The sequence below is a fragment of the Neopsephotus bourkii genome, unplaced genomic scaffold, assembly GCF_033783945.1.
Source record: "Neopsephotus bourkii isolate Nb327-2 ecotype Australia unplaced genomic scaffold, CSIRO-AGI_Nbou_v1 NB_1279, whole genome shotgun sequence".
Classification (NCBI taxonomy): domain Eukaryota; kingdom Metazoa; phylum Chordata; class Aves; order Psittaciformes; family Psittacidae; genus Neopsephotus; species Neopsephotus bourkii.
Window position 1 is genome coordinate 1,403,034 of NW_026901764.1, and position 21,602 is coordinate 1,424,635.

Sequence of the window (21,602 nt, forward strand, 5' to 3'; positions counted from 1 at the left end):
CACATTCTTTATAGATATTTGAATTTCTAAAATGTACTATATGGCAAAAAAAAAAACCCAAACAAATGAACAAAAAAAAAAAAAAAAAAAAAAAAATCCCCAAAGCAGAATCCGGTACATATTTAGCTTAGCTTTCCAAGTTATTCCCTGTAGTAATACTAATGAGAGACCTAGCCTACTTTTACTAGAAGTTGAGGCAAAACTCTCATTCAGAAGTCTGAAAATCATTGTTCAGTATTGAAAATAAATAAACAAAACAAAACAAAAAAAGTAAAATAAAATAAAATAAAACATAGAAAAGCTTTTAAGTAACTTGTGACTTTCAAAGTGAATAGCTTTTGAAATTAGTGTATTGTGGTTTTTAAACTACATTTGAATTCTAAGTCACATGGTAAAAATTGAGTCAATTTATGGAGCATTCCAGATTTTTATTTTTCCCCTCATATTTGGTGCTAATGATAAATCCCTTTTTTAATAAGGTTTTAAAATTAAAGCTAATCTCATGACTTTTATCACCTATTTATTTTAGATCAAAACTCTTACTGTCCTGGACCATGCATATTATCTAGACTAAAAATGCAATATTCAAACTGTAGTTTTAATCCCAAAGAATGGGTTGCACCATAATTTATTGTACTAAAATTACAGTAACAAATAGCAGTGATGATGTAACACTATATTTCAACATGTTTTACAGCACCACAATGTTATTCCAGTGATTATACTGTAGTTGGAACAAATATTACTAAATTTGAGACAGCTTTATTATGGTTTCAGACTTTCTTCTGCTTGGTCCAGGAAACTGAGGATTTATGCAGTAACACTTATTAACATTAATGAGTATTAATTACTTATCTCCCTTGTGTATCATGAGGAGTTTCTACCCCTCTGGCTGTCCTGTCTATTAGCACCTTTTAAGGTTTGATTTGGGACTAGATCATCCCTCCAGTTTCAACACTGTGTAAAAGGAGGCACCACGCCAGAAAAACATTTCAATTCTTTACAAACTCTTCTCTTCATCTCTATTGCTCTTGAGAAATCATCTGGTGCCAGTCATTTGGGGAAGAGGACCGAGGCCAAACCATGTGCACTCTTCTTGCTCTCCTGTGTGAATAAAGGCAAACTGCACTGCACAAAAAGGTCAAATCAGGCCCAGCCTTTTTGCCCCTCAGTCTAGATGTAGAGAACAGGGAGGCCAGTTAAAGGACTGAGATGAAGAATTTCATTTTGCTTTATTGTCATAATCTGTCAGGGTATGGTCTGATTCCTCATTATAACCTGGGTTTCAGGTTAGGGACCAATAGATTGTGACAGAGAAATTTTAATGTCTGTTGGAAATAAACTCAAACCCGGCATTTTTGCTGAGATGCTGAACTGTGAAGGAAATGTAGGAATCAGTGACCAGTCAGTAGGTTACTGCATGATTCTCCCAGTCACAGAAATCACTCTGTAATGCTGAAGGAAACCATTTATGGTATTTTCATCTAGCCCCAAAACAACAGAGTAAAACCAAACTCCCCAGAGAACCTGGTCTTACACCAGCAGCCCAGTTCTGCAGAATACTATGGCTCTGGCTGTTCAAGCCTTGACGTTTTCAGGATGCATTTGAATTTCTGACATGACTGTTGGTATCTCTAATGAAGAAAAGGCTAAATCCTGCTTTCATCTGTACCAGTGTGCATTCCACTGACTTTAGTGATCTTGCCCTGGATTTTCATTTGAGGTTTATATTACAGTACCATTTCATTACAGGAATGGCTGTATCTGATCTATGCAAAGTTTCCCTCCTCATTATAAAATCACTGTTAACTTCTGCTCCAATATTTAATTATAACATCTCCGAAAATAATATCTTTTAAATACAGTTCCCTCCAAACCTGACCTGTGGCTAGATGGATTAACCTGTACCTTGTGTGCTACCCAGAATCAGACCAAGTGACTGATAAGAAATTAGTAGAAACCAGGCAATATTTCTCCATTATGAGTTAAATCTTCCAGTGCTTCAGAGTACTTTGGTGCAACAGAAACGAAAAAAAAGATGGGAAGCAGTTTCAGTTTTTCAATTTGGAACCTGCTTTGCTGTAATTTTGAGACATGGTCTAAAGCTCAGGTAATTGATCATAATGAAAAAAATGCATTAATGAAAGTAATTGACAAAAGCCAGTCCACCTGTCAAAGAAGAGAAACCTTGAAAAGAAACGGCAGGCTTTTGAAGGTCAAGGCTCAGTGTGGTATAATCCCTACCATCTGTGTTCAGGCTGGTGCTATTCTCAGACTGTCATATGCACTCTCTTCTTTGAAAATAATAGACAAGGGGAAAAAAGCTTACCCGTCAGGGAGCCTAAATGTAACTAGCTTTGTAGAAAATGAAAAAGCACCACAGTATAAACTTAAGATGACCCTTAAATTTCCTTCCCCTTGACCTACACACGTCCACAATTGGTTTCAGAGCTGTAGTGGCACTGGGAATGAAAATAACTGAGCAACCAAGAAAATGTAACATTATAACAGCAAGTTGGAATAGTAGGCAACCATATCCAATGCAATCAGCCAAGCATGGTATTGCCCTTCAAACACACTAAAGTCATCAAGAAATTGCATCCCTTCCTTCAGCATTTGAAGGGAGGGTAGTTCTTGCCTTGAACCTACAAAAATCTGCCAGCAGACTCCTGTGTTATGCCAAACTTACAATCCTCTAAAGACTTGCTTGACTTCAACGTATCCATGGCTATGTTGCCATTTTGGACATTAGAGATGTCCTGCTCCCTAAAAGTATGGTTCTGGCCATTTTCACAGCATGGAGAAATGTGACACAATTGCTTCTACAGTCCTATGAGATTCAGTAACTGGGTACACATTTATTTGCTGGATCTGCAGGGCTCAAGACACATAGTCTCAGGAAATACCCTCTGGCTCACAGTCCATGCTCACATCATTTCAGGCACCTTTGATATCCAGCATCATAATAAAGTTCCTATTCAGAGTAATAAAAGCTGGGTTCAGTACCCTGTGTTTTCTGAACACTAACCACCTGATAACAGAGCAACTAGCCTCCGTAATACTTGGGTTTGTGTGTCACTTGGACATCTTGGAAAGTACTAGTCTTCTTCACTCACAAAATACTGGAGCTGGCTGCTCAGGTCACTTTGTGTGGTCTGGAGTTCAAATCCCTCAAGCAGAAGAGGAAATTGAATTCAGGTTTCCCACACACTGACAGGATGTATTAATCACAGTTATTATATTAAATAAGGGCATTAACTCCTCCATGGCAATTGTGCTTTGAAAGAAAAGGTTTAGAAATCCAACTTCAGAAGCTCAAATGGGAATTCCAAATGTCACATCTGAACATCATCCTAGCATCCAAGCATAAAGTACTGAAAAGGGACAACATAAAATCACAGAATGGTTAGGGTTGGAAACAATCTTAATCATCTAGTTCCCAACCCCCTGCCATGGGCAAGGACACCTCAACCTAGACCATGTCGCCTGAGGCTCTGTCCAACCTGGCCTTGATCACTGCCAGGGATGTAGCATTTACCACTTCTTTGGGCAGCCCATTCCAGTGCCTCACCACCCTAACAGTAAAGAACTTCCTTATACCTAACCTGAACATCCCCTGTTTTAAGTTAAGCTACAGTCCATGATGGAGAGTCCCTCTTTAGCACCCTTATAGGCCTCCTATACTCTTCCCAGGCAACCTGTCCTCACTTTCACCTTTTATAAGCTTCTTTTTTATTTCTAAGTAAGTTTCTTCAGCAGCTCCTTATCCATACATGGAGGCCTCCTGGCCTTCTTGCCCTGTTTCCTTCCTGTCAGGATGCAACAATCCTGAGCTTGGAACAGGTGATCCTTGAATATCAACCAAGAGTCTTGGGTCCCCCTGCCATCTAGGGCTTTATACCATGAAACCTTACTAAGCAGGTTCCTGAAGAGGCCAAAGTCTGCTCTCCTGAAGTCCAGGGCAGTGAGCTTGCTGCACGCTCTTCTCACTGTCCTGAGGATCTCAAGTTCGACCATATTGTGATCGCTGCATCCAAGGCTGAAAACTACACTTTCAACCAGCCCCTCCGTGTTGGTGAGCACGAGGTCAAGCATGGCACATCTTCTTGTTGGCTCCTCTATTACTTGCAGAAGGAAGTTGTCTTCCACACAACTGGGGTACCTCCTAAATTGCTTGTGCAGGGTCGTGCCATCCCTCCAAAAGATATCAGGATGGTTGAAGTCCCCCACAAAGACAATGGCCTGCGAGTGTGAGGCTTCTCCTATCTGTCTATAGAGTGCTTCAGCCACAGAGTCCTGATTGGGTGGCCTGTAGCAGACCCACATCGCAGTTCTCCCTTTGACCCTGACTCACAAACTCTCATTTGGCCCATCACCCATTCTCAAGCAAAGTTCCATACTCTCCAACCTATCACTGACAGACATTACTGAGACATTTAAGACCCAAGATGGTTCTTTGTATTTCATGTCAAAAGCTTCTTTAGTTCTTATTCCTCTGCTTTCAAATACCTACATGCAGCCCTCAGGGAGCCTGTTTTGGAAGTTGTTACTTTCAGAAGGTGGCCAAGTATCTGCAGTTAAGTGATCCAGCATTTGGTTTTACACAGCTACTTTAGGTTCCCTTTCTGCTCTATCCCAGGTTAATTCAGACAGAAAACTCAAGACTGAAAGATTTTCAAAATCATTACAGAATTCCAAAATTCTGTAACTTACTTTCAAAACACATTTGGTGTATGGAGGCACTAGGCTGTCACTATCTTGGAGGCTTTTGTGGTTGAGACAGACATTTTTCCTATGAAAAATGTTCATCTATTAAAATAATGATAAAGACATTTTTACAGAGTTTTTTTTTTTTCCTGAGTGCTAGACCTATGAAACTACAATGCATACCCAAACAGATCCCCCAAAAGTCATGTTGCATATACTCTGTGGAAAATAGTGTATATGAAAAGCTTGTTATTTCTATTTCAGTGGGAAAAAATAGGATAGTATATCTAAAGAGCAGGCATAAATAATGTATGTTATATATATTCTTCACTCATAAAAAGAAAAAAAATCCAAAAAAGCAACATAAAAACTTTTTCCTCCGTGCACAAAACCAGAATGCACCACATAAAACATCCCTCTGTTAAGTGCAGATTCCTGGGAAAACAACCACAATAAAAATAGCATATAAAAAAATAATAGCACTCCACAAATGTCTAATTAAAAAGGTTCTCCACCTCTTTGGAAGAAACACATTTTATTTGCCCTCATTAAGGTGACCTAACCACTGTGTTTCACCCTTCCCTGCCTGAATGATGTAATCAACACCATCCCTGAAAATAGAACACAAGAGAAAAAGAACCACAGTCGTTCTCTCTCTGAGCTGTAACTGCCTATCTTTCTAAGTACATAATCACTTTTAAGTGTATACTTCAATTAATGATTCAAAAGACAAGCTGTTAACACTGTCATCTATCACAGTTTAGGTATAATTCTATGGAGAAGCTCAGAGCTGGGTCTACACTGAAAGGTGCTTCCAGAGAAAATTCACTTTTGCTTGTTATTCACACCCAGACATGTATCCTGCTATTTGTTGAATTATGACTTGAAGATGAACCCTCTGATAATGGAACAAAACAGTCAATGAAAGAAGGCAAGCCTTCTTCTTTACCGTAATGACTTTTTTCAATTTATTCCATTTCTTCATCTTTTTCTCCATTACACATGTGGTTTGCTTATACTGAAGCTATATTTCCAAGGTAAGAGAAAATAAGGGAATTCCAAGCTGTATTAAAACATATGAACACATTTGAAGTACAGTGCACCACTGCTTTTCAAACAGCTATGGAGGATCTCATTTCCAAAGGAATGCTAGATCACACAGCCTTTAACAAAATTAGAAGTGGGTACAAAATGCAAGAAGTGTTAGTACGTCAATGAATGCTATTTGGTGTGGTACCTCACTGAACAGCAACATGGGAGAAGAGACATGACAAAACCCAGCACAACAGCAGATTGAAATCTCTCCATCTGTGTTAGTTATATAAAGGAATTTAAACTTCCATAAGTCAATAAAGAAATATTCCAATAATATTACATCTGCAGACTTGCCTTTACTGATAAGAGGAATTAAAATTAGGATAAGGAAAAATTAAAAAGTAAAACTGAAATCTAAAACAGGGATGGAAATGCAATGAAGCCTGGGTATTCTGACACTGTCATGTCCAGTGGCAAGAAAATAGAAAGGCACAGAGTGAAAGAAATAAGTAAGGAAAAACTAAAGCCCAAATACATTTATATTAGAACACAGAAGAAAATATTTTTTCTATTACAGGCTGCAAAAAAAAAAAAAAAAATCTTATTTTGAAGTTTCCAAAGACTTTGATATTTCATGCACTTTTTCCAATTTATGGCACACCTGAAAAAATAAACTGTGAAAAGGAAAAACATTCACAAGGGAACATTTTTATTCAGAAAGAGCAAAAGAAGCCAGATTACAAATGAAGCTACTAAGACAATAGGGATTTTCATTTGTGGTTTAAGTTCGTTGTCCTTTAGGAAGAAAATCTGACCTTGGCTGGGAATAGTATTCTCTGCTCACAATTCTAAGCAGTTTGTATCAGAATTTTTAATTATTTTTTTTTCCCCTTGGGGAAATACACTTTTTTCTCCTACAAGAAGTGCCAGCTCAGGTCTACATGCAGTAGGTGAAATACAGGAGAGAGCTGCTTTTTTTCCTCTTTTTTAAGTTAAACATTTTACAAAAGGAGCTATCATCTCAAAGAGTAAAGATCATTCTACACCATGTGTGTGGGGGCAGGAGATCTCCTGAAGTATCACTTCTACATTTCAATTTGTACTATTGTTTTGGCTCTCATGTCCCCTTTGCTTTTTTTCAAAGCCACTGGAGAGCAGGCAGGAGTCACAAGACAAGACACTTGCTGGGAAGAACAGCACAGTCCCATGCTCTGGCTGACAAGCTGGCAGTAGATATCCTTCATTCAGTACATCTCTATAAATTGTGCAAAATAATGCCTGGGGAGCCTTGGTAATGAATGCATCAACTTTTACCCTGCCTTGTAAAAACAGCTATAAGGAAATGATTTCTATGTGACAGAGGGGGTACACAGGCTAAAAAGAAAACACAACACGTGCCAGAAAAATAAATGCCCTGCTCCATCAGAGATGAGGGAGAAAGATAAAGTTCTGTTTATACTGCACCATTATACTGGATTAGCTTGGCAAGCTTTCAGTAGCAGCCAGAGGGGCTACAGGGGTGGCTTCTGTGAAATGCTGCTAGGAGCTTTCCCCATGTCAGATAAAGCCAATGCCAGCTAGCTCCAAGATGAACCCACCACTGGTCAAGGCTGATCCCATCAGTGATGATGGCAGAACCTCTGGGGTAACCCATTCAAGAAGGAGGGGGAGCAGGGCAACTTGTGCAACAGCAATTGCAGCCAAAGAAAAATGTGACAATATGCAAGAGAAATGGCTCTGCAGACCCCAAAGTCAGTGAAGAAGGAGGGAAGAAGGTGAGATTCCAATGCAGCTGATGGAGGACCTTAACCAGAGTAGTGGGATGTCCAAAAGGAGACTGTGACTCTGTGGGAAGACTTCACTGGAGCAGGCTCCTGGCAGGACCTGTGGCCCCGTGGAGAGAGGAGCCTGCACTGAAGCAGGTTTGCTGCAGGACTCATCACCCCAGGGTGGACCCCCACTAGAGCAGTCTGTTCCTGAAGGACTGCACCCCATGGAAGGGATCCACACTGGAGCAGTTGGTGAAGAGCTGCAGCTGATGGGAAGGACTCACATTGGAGGAGGACAGAGCAACATAAATGGTATGTGATGAACTGAGCACAAACCCATTTCTCATCTCCCTGTGCTGCTGGGTGGGAAGACTTGTAGAAAATTGGGAGTAAAGTTAAGCCCAGGAAAACAGTAATGGTTGTGTGACCTTTCACTGTCCTTATCTCAACCTAAAAGCCTTTCTTTGTATTTTCTCTCCCCTGTCCAGAAGAGGAGGGAAGTGACAGAGCAGCTTTAGTATTCACTTTGCATCCAGCCATCTAAGTAGATGATATACCCTTCCCCTAATGCCCAGGGATGAAAACATTAACACAGGTACATACAGTCTCTAGTCTTGATGTGATGCTGCTCACCATTCAAGTGGAAACTGACTTGGGACGTCCTTTTACTTAAGAAGAAAATCTAGGAGAAATAAATGAGAAAAACATCATGTGATATGCTGTTACCAGTCACAATTATAATCCCAGTTTGCAAAATACAGCATGCAAATTGAAGAATGTCAGAAATCTCAGATGGGAATAGTTCTTCATTTTTTTCCCAATATGTGAAAGAGGTGAACAGAGAAGCCCAGTAAGAAAAAAGAGGAAGAGTGTTCCCAAAGTGTGGTTGTCTCTGATATTTGGAACTTTACTGATATGGTCAATATGCATGCTGAGAAATAAGTTGTTGAGAAATAAATTGTATAAGATTCTTCTCAACTTCTCTATCCATGTTACAGACTATCAATTTCACTGTCCCAGTTTGGAAAAGCAAAGTTTGGCTCTCTCTCTGAAAAGGCCAGCAATCACATGGAGCCCACCACCAGAAATCCCAGATCCCAGTTCACAGTTCTATTCAACAGGAGGAAGGACATCAATGCCTGAGCAGCCTGTTGTTGCCACCTTGGTACCCTTTGTCAGGTTCAGCTAATCAATCCTCTGCAATTTTCATGCTGCACTCTGCTCTTCCCAGAGTCCCGATGAACTGGAAATGGTTGGTATTGGGATAGTTTAGTTTGGAAACTGCAGGATTTTTGTGCATTTCACTCTCTGGATTCTCACATTTTCCTGCTAAATTCCAGTTCTCAACTAGCTGTAGCTGAACCGAGAACAAAAATCAGCACATAATTTATAATCTTTTTTTGAAACAGTTCTCTGAATTATTTTCATCAGTTGGACTCCTTGTACAGACCCATGCAACAGAAATAGCAGAAGCGCCTGAAATGGGGAATTACGTGTCCCATCGGCCAGCCAAGCTGGATGGGTTGCTCCATTGTACGTATTTATGGATCCAAGTTGAACCCTCAGGGTAAATGTGAACAAAGAATAGATTGTTTTTCTCCTAAAGCATCTGGGTGTAAGCCTTAGTTTGCCAGCAACCGTGGTGTTTATGGGCATGTTTTACTGGAAACCTGCTGCTTCTCACAAAGTTTCCTGAGTGACTGTCTTAGTAAAACTGCATCTGGAAATGACAAGTACACAGCTGTAAATCTGAAAAGCAGTGTGCAGCCCTAATAGCTAGCAGCCGCAGCACGGCTGTCCTGCTGAACTTTGAAGAGATTTACAAAGACAAAGCAGAGCAGTGAATATGTTTCTGAGTGCTGTGTGATCACATTACATCTCTTAAGGATTTTGTTTTGTAGAATAGAAGGGGTTATCACTGCTCTTAGTGCCCTAAGCAGGTAATCTATTATTGCTTACCTGTTTAAGGCACACAAAATTTCTGCCCTGCATCTACCTTCCAAAACAATGGCTAATACTGTAATGTGTTTTTTTGCTTTTTCTCTTGAATTTGGATCCATGGCAGGGCCACGAAAATGAGCCAATTTATAAAATAAAATACTCTTGTTAATCTGGTGTGCACCACTTTGTGTAATGTGAAGAGTGTTCATAAATTTAGGATAACCACAGAATAAATATGCAAAACAAAGAGGTGAAAAGATTTTCATTATCATACCCCCTAAGTTCTGAAGTCCAAAAATCATTGTGGAATCTGCTGCTTTGAAGTGCAACTGCAAGGAAACAGTGATGGGAAGGGAGCAATAGTGACAACCAGTACACACTGCAGCAATACTCACTCGACTGACAAGAGGACACATTGCTCTGTTGGAGCAGTCGTTGTCAGGGAGAAGTGGGGGTTGGAGACAAGGTTCTGGAGTATGAACAACATGGCAAATTGCCCAGCATTGCAATGAAATACTACTTGCTCTCTGCAGTATAAAAAGCTGGGGATTAAGCTATTCATTTAAATTAAAAACACCTTTGAATACTGATATTAAATTAATAATAAAAATATTAAGATTAAAACCTAAAGCCAACTTTTTCACACTCTTAGAGCAAGGAGTTTTAATTTTTTCATTCAAAATATTTTTTCTTTAAATGCCTTTCAATTTTACTAAAAAATAAAGCCATTAAAAATGCTAGAATCGTTAAATCATCTCAATCTAAGCATTTTTTGCAGTTTCTGCAAAAAAATCCCAGAACAATATGTAGAGGTGTGTGAGCATTTGAAACTAGGTATTACTGGTTTTAAACTAGGTTAGTTGTTTAAACTGGGTGATAATTTTACATACATAAATGCATGTATATATGTACGTAAGTACTTAAAATCTGTGTGTTTCCATGTTTGGTTTTGAATTTGCAATGGCAGAAAAGCACATAAACCTCCAGTCAGGACTTGCCTATGTAAAAGCAAACACACTGTTTCTTTATAGATTAACCATTGTCTTCCTATGTCCCTTTGTGTATCTATTTTGTGGTTTTGACATTTTTCCCATTTTACGGTACTTGTCTCCTTAAGCCCCCTCAGGATGTCACTGTACAATATGGAGTCAATGAAGAGGAAACCATTTGTGCTTACTTTGGTTACCTGTGGCTTAGAGAAGTGAAGCACTTGTGGGGTACCACAACAGCAGCAATCTTTCCAGGGACCCTTCATTGGTGGTGTGGGGTTTTTGTTTGGTTTTGTTTTGGTTTTTTTTCCCGGGTTAGAACCTTTACTTCACCTCTAGACTTTAAAATAACAAATACTAAGAATTTGGGAAGAGTCAGCAGCCACTCCTAAGTACCTATCAGAATTGAATACACTAGAAACATTTCCTAATAGTCATCCACAAAGTACCTGGGTAGAGGCATATGTTTCTGTTTCTGTGCAGTTACTCCTTTGCTCTGGCCCTCAGTTAAACAGCGATGATAATGCTCCTCACTCAGCTTGTTTGAAGATTAAATTAGCTGCCATTAGTTCAGCTCTTTGAATATGTACCCAGAGTGGTAAGTGCTAAGTATTATTAGATGAATTTTACACCCTAGAGAAATTTTGTTTCTTTGTATTAGTGCTTGAGCCATTTGAAGCCTTGGCTGCTGGTCCACTTGATCAGCCTGGCCACCAAGTCTCCCTCTCCTTTGCACTTAGCAAAGTTCCAGACTATGAGTTTCTGCCCTTAAACACAGTCACCTTGAAGACATTTAGAAACCAGTCTGCAAAGTGGCTTTACAAAGTAGTGGCTGTCCTCCACAATTAAGAAAAGCCTTTCATTTTCAAAGCCTATCTGAAAATTTCTCTGTCTCCTTTTTAACTGAACTTTAGGGAAGTAAATCATCTTCACAATTTCTTAAGTCTAACATTAATTAGAAAACAAACAAAAAAAACAACAACAACAGAAAACCCAGCTGTTAGCCTGTATTTCAAATTTAAAGAAAAAAGAACAGCTGATTACTCCAGATTGGAAAGGGTGTAACAGGGGGAAGATTTAGATCCTAGTTAAAGCCCTCTAGTGGTAGTTCCAGTTATACTATTTGTTAACAGAAAATTACCACATTGTTGGGCTATTTTATCTGGGATCTTTAACAGGAAGTTAGATGCATCAGTCCTTAGAAGGAGGGAGAGGAAAAAAATATACTGTCAGTAACAGGGTAAGACTTTTGATATATGAAATAATTATGATTTACAGTGTAGAAGAAATTCTAAATGACAAACCACGTAAACAGAAAAAGCAGCAAGTGCCACCCTAGTTAAATTACAAAGTCTGCCCTCCAAGGAACTGAAAACTGGTATGGACTGTGAAAGCTGCAAAATCAAAGCTGACCCAGTTCTCCTACATACAGGGTCACTGTGTCTAAAACTCAAATTTGAGTATACTAGTAGACTGCTGCGAAGAAGTTTCCAAGGAGTGTGCTGTAGCAGCCACAGAGATAAACAAGATCTTTCATTCCTCATCTCCATAAACCTGCCACTTTTCATCAGCCACTATGTCGCCATTATGGTACTTTTCTCAGACTTCTTTCCTTCCTCTATAAAATTATCTTACAAAGCAAATACACAAATGGTACAGTCTGAGGCAGCAGAGACAATCACACAGAAGTAGCTCAGTGACAATATTCCTGAGATTAGAAAAAAGAAGAGTTTAAGATTGGTGGGGGGTGTGCAGAGGAGGTTGAAATCACATCTATAAAATCTGTACAGGTATTTTAATGTGTATTATCTTTTACCAAAAGAAATTGTTTAAAAAAATAATAATAAATTTATGTTTAAACCCATTTTTAGAAAGAAAGACAATCTTGCAGGTTTTTTCCTAGAAGCAATTCCAGGATTTTAACAAACTGGTAAGGAGGACCTGCCCAGAGTCTGTCAATAAAGCAGCCTGTTTGTCTCAGCTCCAGGTTAATAGGCTCTGCCTATATATTCTACACACGGTTGTACCCAAAGCTATCTCAGTTGTTAAAGGGCTAAATATTAGCTGAAGTACCTGGCAGAGTGTTCAGTATTTCTCAAGAATAACACTCCCAGAATTTTCAGGGAGAGAAAAGCATTACTCTGACAGCTCTAAGTGTTTCTTCAGCGTCTCCTCTTAACCATCTAGAGGATTTTCTGGAGTGCTTACCTGAATAGAGGTGCTTATTAGAAGTACTCTTTTCAAGAAAGTGTTTTGAGAGTGAAACAAGAATTGTAACAGACAGTCAAGAGATCCTCTGGGGAAATGAGGCTGGTAGTGGAAAATGCAGAACATCCTTGCTGAATAAAAGGTTTTGGGAAGAATGTCAAAATTAAGAATGACAAGAGACCACTTCCAAAAGGGGTGATCTTTACCCAGTGTATTTCACCATTACCTCTCTCATGTTCCACAAGAGCTATAAAGTGTCTGAATCATCCTTGGACTGCCTCAGAGAAGTGTTAAAGACAAGACATTCATTTATATTTTATGGCATTTTCTTAAACAATTTTTTAAAATCTAAAACAATAGAGCAGTCCTGATCAGTCCAGTAATGAACACTAGAATAAAATTTATGTTGTTTTGTTTTGCAGTTGTCGCATAAAAGAAATAAGACAATGAAATATGCATCACTTACTAGTATGAGGTCCCCTGAAAAGGTCCCCTTTTGGAAAAAGGATGACCACTGGTAATGTATAGGCCATGTCCAATAAAAATGTACAATGAACACACTGTGTGGCAGAGTTTAATTTCCTGACTCTTGTGGGACTTAAATCTCAACTTAAATAAGACTGCACTGTTGCACAAAGGGCACTGTGAAGCAGTGTGATGCAATGGCTACAATGCAATCTGAGTGCAAAAAAAAGACCTTTTCCTGCATCTACCATTGGCTTCCAAAACAATTTTATATATGTCACTTCTACAGCTCAATTTCCTGCTTGATAAAAATGAGAATAAAAATGGTTTCTCACCTTTGACATTCATGGATGAAAAGTGCTAAGTATTATTAATTTATGAATTTATCAACCTCAACCAGAGTTGTGACCTTGAAAATGGAGAAGTTCCAAAGAGTCTGCAGAGGCTGCTGGGGAGATCATTAGCGCTATTTATTTTAACAGGCAAGCAAGTGGATGTTATATTGATGCTTGCAGGGCTGGAGGAGGAGAGGCAGCATGATACACTAGGTAGTGTGGTAGTTTTCGTGCCCCAGTAGGCAGAATTATGAAAGCACAGCACTAAGCAAAGGTTGGAATAAGCCCATCATATCCAATTGGAAGGGCTGCTCCCCTCCTGGAAGATGCTGAGCAACGTTTTGAAAAACTCTCCAGGCTTCAGTCCTATACCTTATGAAACAGAGCATTCAGTCACAACTTTTGACTAGCATGGCAGTACAAGGGAGCTCACAATAAAACCTATTTCTCAGTAAAGATCACTTAAGAACATTTTTCTTTTTTAAAGTATTAAAACTATGAAGGAAACTGAGGTTGTGTTTGCACATTTTTATAAAAGAATGACAAAACCGAGACAATTCATCATTTGAGTTCTACAAATTCTCCCGAATAATATTTTTCATATTGAAGGCAGCTTTAGTCTACTGATACTTCATAATTCGATATTAAAAAAAAAAGAAATAGGTCATAGGGTGATAGTTTGCCTTACAAAAATATTCAGTGCTTTAATAACTTGCTTTTTTTTTTTTCCTTATTGCAAAGAGAATTGAAAAAGCCCTGAGTGAGTTACAGTTAAGGGTTCTGCAGCTTTTCACTCTGCTTTACAATTTCCTTTATGCTTTTCTAGCCTATGTTAATTGTGCACTGTTGCTGTCATTTGAGCATGTGTCCCCTGCTGCACTGCATCACTAGAAAGCAGTTCTTCCAGTCCATCTGTGACAGCTCCAAGCTCAGAGGAAACACTCTTTGTGGAAATGCTGATTCAATGTGGCAGGGGATAAGTGTTCTGGCAGAAGTGGCTTTGCGCATTTTAATAACTGACGAAAAAAAGGATGGGAATGACAGACAAGAAGTGAAACAGAGAATATAAATTCTCTCCTCTCAACCAACCCAACATACTTGTGCTTAATTTGTACTTTAAAAGCCTAGAAATTTATTTTGGACAATGAAATTGCATGCATCTCTCATAAAACATGCTTATACCTCAATCTGTGTATAGTAACTCATATATTTTGTATAACATGTTTTAATATTATATACATTTAACTATATAAAAAACATATAGTGTGCTTACAAAGGTTTGCTTAGGAGTTTTTATATATAGCAGCTTGTCTAAAGTTAGACAATGCAAAGGAAGAAACAAAAAAGATCAAGCAAGCAAAACAATTTTCAGGATTACTCATACAGATACTGTCATTATCTGTGTGGGTAAAAGGATGTAAGTATATAACCTTTTGTACTGCAGATTTCATCTGATATACACAACATGGTTTTTATCCAGCAAAGAACTAGATAATGTGATACCTACTACATAATCTTTCCAGTGTAAAAATGAAATCTAGAAATTAATGTGTATTTCTTGTAACAGTCCTACATCATATTGCTGAAGCTGGAAGGAAATTTGGTTATTAAGAACAGCATATATATATATATATATAAAATACGATAATGCTGAAAATAACCTATTTCTTTTTTTTTCCCCCATAATTTCTGAGCTTTCCATACAGATTGCACTGGGACTTCAGCAACTTGCTTTGCTCAAGTACAACAAATGTATCATGATACTTAATAAATGGAACAGATACCAGTGGGACTCTCAGTTAAGAGTATTCTGCTTCATGGGGAAAATAGTGATCCTATAGACGATTCAGTTACAATGAAGCTGTGACTTACTGAATCCTTAAAAAACATTGTGCCCTAGTCTTAAGGTGCTGTTAAGTATTTATGTTTCATGTTGAGCTACTGACCAGCTCCACATGGAGGTGATCAAACTGCTTTAGGACCTAGGAGGTTACCTTAACGATTTATTTTCTGCTTAGTCTCTGTCCTGACTTCAGCTGTAACAGTTATTTTTCTTCTTCTTAGTAGCTGGTGCAGTGCTGTGGTTTTTGACTTTAATCTGAGAACAATGCTGATAACACACCAGTGTTTTAGTTGTTGCTAAGTGATGCTTACTCTGATCAAGGACTTCTCAGTCTCTCATGCTCTGCCAGTGAGGAGAGGCACAAAAAGCTGTGAGGAAGCAGAGACAGGACATCTGACCCCAAGTAGACAAAGGAGTATTCCATACCAAAGCATGTCATGCCCAGCATAGAAACTAGGAGTTACACAGAAGGCCCAGATCTCTGCTCGGGTCAGGCTGGGTACCAATCAGCGGGTGGTGAGCAGTTGTATTGTGTTTATTTTTTGGGTTTTTTCCTTCTCCTTTTATTTTTATAACTTATTCTCTTGTTAGTTTCCTTATCATTATTGTTATTAATGGTAGTAGTAATAATTTTGCGTTATACCTTAGTTGCTGGACTGTTCTTAGCTCAACCTGTAGGGTTTACGTTATTTCAATTCTCCTTCCCATCCCACTATGAGTGGGGGAAGGAAAAAGAGGGGGAGCGAGTGAGTGTCTGCATGGTTCTGATTTACCAGCTGGGCTTAAACCACAACAATCTCCTTGACATGAGGGAGTTTATGACCCTTTGAACAGTGAAAGAATTGTTAAGTGCAAGATACCAATATTTTCCTTTGTTGAGCTAGCAAAAAAAGAAAAAGTTGAAAAGAGATACAACACTTTTTCAGCTTTTTCAAATTCATGCTTTTAGTGGCCTTTGTAAAAAGATAAAAAATAAAAATCTATCACCATCACAGCAAACACAAGACAAAGGAAAAACATTTGTTACAATGGAAAAATCACAAAGCCACATTAGAAATCTTCCTGACTTTTCCAAATTTGATTGGCCACATTTAACCAGCTGTAAAGATAATGTGTATGTCATAATCTTTACCCTTTCAGTCTGAGCTGACAATAAAACACTCACTTTAATTTAAAATGTAAACAAATCTCTTATCTCTCCTATTTTTTAAGTTCAATGCAAACATAACTTAATAACTAATATAGCAATAAAACTGCTGCAAGAAGAAATTTATAGTACATTAATCTCTAGATTCTGTATTTGGACTGGAAATGATTACATGATAATGGAGTAAATGCTTTGCTAAGTGAATACAAACTTAAATACTGTATATATCAAAAGTGGACATGCTGAAGAATAAATCTGCAGTACATTAATTTACAGAAATAACTTTCTTAAATGAAACCTTCTGAAATAATAAGTCCAAGGAAGTGAGCAGGCCATTATTAAAGGGCAAGAAGTAAATAATGTGAATCTATTAACTAAGCGACAGCAAATTTTTCCACTGAAAACTGAAAAAATACCTACAGCCTTCAAAGTTTCCTTCCACCAAGTATGAATCAAATCTTTATGCAGAATGGAGATACTTCTCGATCCATTAATGAAAATAGTACAGTTGTGGGATTACCTGAGCAAAGATGACTACAGATTCTGTAGATATATTTCTTCCACAAGGAAGGAGAGGGAACTCAGCATGCCAAGATGGGTCTGTTCAGTCACCATGTCATCCACTCATCATGAAGGGACCTGAAATCATACAGTGGTTCACATCTACACATTCTGCTCCTACACTCACAAACCCCTTTTTAAAAGTCAAATGCTGTGTAAGACTTAGGCTACAACACACCATTCATCTCTTTCATGAAAGAATATGTGTGACTGTACAAAGAACAAATGTGGTTCTGCATGCAAAGTCCTAGTAGCCAGGTGTACACAAACAGAAGTCATCAGAGGTCAAGCAGAAGTGAAATCCTTCCCATCCAATTTACTGTGAAGCAGTACTAGCATTTAATCATGGCCCAAGTCAACCAGAACCATCACAGACTTAGGAAGAGTTTGAGTAAGGAAACCACTAAAAAATTTCTTGTGCTCCTTTCTGTCTATTCTAAAAAGTGCTTAGATGTTAATCTAACTGGACAAAAATAAATAAATATAGTGTGTGTGCATGTGTGTGTGTACCCACCACTCTTACCCTTTTCCCATTCCATTCTTTGGTTAAAATTAAACCAGGTTAAACCGCTGAAAAGATCAACTCTGTAGAACTGAAATAGAGGAAAAAATAGGTTATTCCAAAATAAGAAATGGAAAGAAATTGCAAGATAAAATGGTGTATTGGGTTTTGTGTGGCAAGGTTGTGGCAGCAGGAGGGCTCTCATTCTCATACTCTGATTTGATTGATAATAAAGTTTTTTTTTTCCCAAGCCAAGTATGTCTTGCCCATGATGGTAACTGAGGAGTGATCTCTCCCTGTCTTTATCTTGACTCATGAGCCTTTCATTATATTTTCTTTTCCCTGTCCAACTGAGTGCGAGTAACAGACTGGTTTTGGTGGGCACTTGGAGTCTAACCAGGGTCAAAGCACCACAGATGTATTTCTGAGCGCAATATCATGCCCTTCTTTAAGGTACCCTGGAACAGAGCAGAAAAATTCCTCTTTCTCAGTGATATAGACGGCTTTGCCCTTGGCTGAGACTTAAACATTTTTACTAATTCTCATTCTGGGAAAGACAAATATACATATAACTTAAAATTAAATTGTACTGTTTTGTCCTCCAAGAAGTCATATCTGTGCAAACTGAATGTAAAAAACTGTTCTGATTTTGAATTTTAGATACCCCACTTAAAAGCTGTAAATAATGAGGTTGTGCCAGTTTACAAGAGTAAGGCCTCCCTTCAACATGTTAGTGGGTTATAAAGAGATAAGCGCAAGCATTTAAGTGGATTAAACATTGCTTCACTCAGCCTTGCCCAAGTTCTCATTCTGAAATTTGAACTGTGCCATTCACGTCATTTCAGCTAGCAACACTATGTACAGCAACCTATTTTTATAAACTAGACCTTTGTGACTAATGGCCAAAAGAAAACAAAGCACTCACTTCCACTGATAAGTATATTGCAGGAAGACACGCAGCGTTGTACCAGCTGGTAAATAGTGTTTCCCAATTTGAGGAAACATCTGGGAAAGAAGATTGTCAGCCAGGTTTGAGAGGCACAGAACAGACAAGAGGAGCAGGAAAGGTGAGGAAATATCATGACTTCAACTCCACCCAAACCACAAGCCACCCACATTCATTCTCCAGTAGTTACAGATGAAATAGGGATTAACTCTTACTTGCTTCTCTCTGCTCTCCTGACATGCCCTATATCGGTGATCTATGGCTGCAACTCCTACACAGGTTCAGTAAACACCCAGCCAAGCCACCTGCACCTACATGAACCTCAGGAGACCTCCAAGAGCACACTAGTCCAGCTGCAAGGGGCATGTCTTTGCCTAGGCACATAGCAAATAGAAGACCAAGAAAAGAGAACAATCCCCAAAGCAACAGCTAGTGAACTGAAAAATAGATTCACTCCGTCTGAGGTACACGCACAAATAGAGGAATGAAAAGGTGCCACTGAAATAAGAGTATGAAGAGGGAAGAGATAAAGAGCAAGAACATAGGAATTTGCGAAAAAGATGCAGAAAGAAACAAACCTCCCCTCCCCACCCCAGGAACCTGTCAAGAAGGGCTTTTAGAAGCTTAGCTTTGGAAGAAAAGCGTAATAAGATTGCAAAGCTTAGAATTGTGAACCCTCAAGGGATATTACAGTCTTTGGTTAGTTTTCTGAGAGAGAAGTAAAAAACAGAGAGAAATATCAATTAACATCCTAATGGCATGCCAGTGCTGGTATACATATGAATAACTGAAACCAAACCTTTATTTTGTCCTCTCTTTCCAGATGCTTCTAAGTGTACTGTCACAATCCCTGGAGCAAGAAGTGTGCTGTTATCCCTTTGACAGTGCACGCATATTTCTTTGCTGAATTTTTTTTTTAATGCTACATTGAGAAAGCTATTATCCTAAGTAATTAGAAAAGAGAGCTGAACATGACAAATAGATGGTCCCTTTTTTGGTCCAAATTTTTACAAAAATTGCTATTGTTTCTGTGTTAGTAATTGTCTTGGTTTGGATTCATGAAAGAAAACTCTTGTGCAAAAATCATGTACTGCGCTCATAGTTGGCTTCTTTTAACACACAGCAGACTTAAGCAATCAGAAGTTAGAAAGAATAATTTGTACTAACTTGCTGTGAACCATTTATGGGTTCCACCTGAACTCATCAAGTCAGTACAGAGCTATTCTGTAGGTAAATTCATAGATGAAGTGCTTTACCTAAGCCCATAGCACAAAGGATTGAATAGCATACTTAGTTATAGGTTCTCTTGCTAGTTATGTTTCTATTTATTTCCCTCTTCCCCCTTTGTTCAGCCTATTTCCAAGAGCTAATTGGTTTTGGAAAATAATTCCTAGAAAGGTAACTTGCACATATTTGCACTTTCAGAAGTAATTCCTGGTATTATCCTCTCAGGTGGGAGAAAATGAGTGATAAGGATATTAAGGGCTCTTCAAGGTATCCAAGTAATTTTGAAAATATCTAAGCCAAACACAACTACTTGCCAAGGACTTAGCACCCAAATAGTTCATATTACAGAATCTTCAAAATGATCCTCTATCCATTTCAAGTCACAAGGTGCACGGTGATTTAAGCTGTGCAGGATCAATCCCGCTAGGATAAAGCATATGCCAAAATCTGTGAGAAGCTAATAGGCAGGACATTTGACAGCAACACTTAATTCCCTGAACAAATGTGGGGGTTTATCTGACATGAATGGGTTATGCCTTCTGAATGGGCTTTCCTGATAAACCCTCCGATATGTATCAACTGCAGCCCCTGTGAATTTTAGTTCTAAACAACAAACTCTCAGCCACATTTGCACGTACCCTCACAGCCTTGCCACGCAATGCCAACATCTTGTAATTTCCTATACTGCCAAATTGCTTTTCATAAACTAGGGTAGGGCTAATTTAGCGAAGTGTTCATCAGAAAGGCTTTGCAGGGTAAAGAGAAGTGGAGTTTTTTTACAAAGTAATTTTTCAAACATGCTTCTGTAAAAAATAACAAAGAACCAGAAAAAAAATATTTTTATGAAAAGGACAACATTTGTAAAAACAAGCCAATTTTAATGGCATATGGTGGCCAACAGCAACAATGGCTGAGGATGGAATGGGGACACTGCTTTAGAGCAGAAGTGGGTTCTCTCCTAATGACTGTAAGACTACAGTGTACACAAATTTGAGTGAGGAATTCGAGACTACAGCCATGAAGCATTATTAGCTTTCATCAGTTCCTCTGTGGCTTATTCATGGAATCTGGACAGATCCCAGAGGCATGGTTTCTCAGCCCTCATTAGGTTTTGCAAAATGAGTCTCCCTTACTTGGAAATACCTACTTGGCAGGGCTTCTCTCTTCTCTCTCTTCTTTCAGTGGGTGTTCTGTTGCAACATTCAGGGTTCATACTGGGCCAGATCCTTTTACAGAAGAAGAGCTGAACTACACACACAGCTTGCATCTAACAGTGAAGGAAAGGCTGCTCGTGCCCTTATTATTTATTAGAGCTGAACACCAACTAAAACCATCTTTATATAATGAAGTTCACATTAAAACACCATGAATAAACTCTACCAGGACCACCTTTGTCACTTTCTGCCCTCACTCTCTTTGATACGTTCACTGTGTCAGACTCACTCGCCTGCAAACACACAGAATCAGTGACCTGTGAAAATGTTCCTAATCTTTCAAATATAAGCTCTGTTCCCCCAGACCCTAACCAAACAGAAAGATCATTTATGTAATCATCTATCTACAAAATGCTTTTATTTAGAACACAAAAACGCGTTCCACTTTCTGCTCATAACACTATCATACCAGCATGAAAGCAAATTTATATAGATGACCTGGCAAAGAAATAGTCTTTTATGTGGTTAGTCTGAGATTTAATTCACTTGGCCTTGCCAGATAAGAGCATTCCCATCTAAATTTGAGGTGTTCAATCTCCTGACTCAAAAGTTTAGGTGGAGCTCAGCCAGAGTTGACTTGTGTGAACATAGCATCCAAAAATAATTGTTTTACCTGCTAGGAAAAGCAGACCCACTGAAGGCAGGAATGCTTTCTGCTTTGAAGAACAGACATCAGCAATGTACCAGGTGACAACCTTATTTTGGTCAGATGC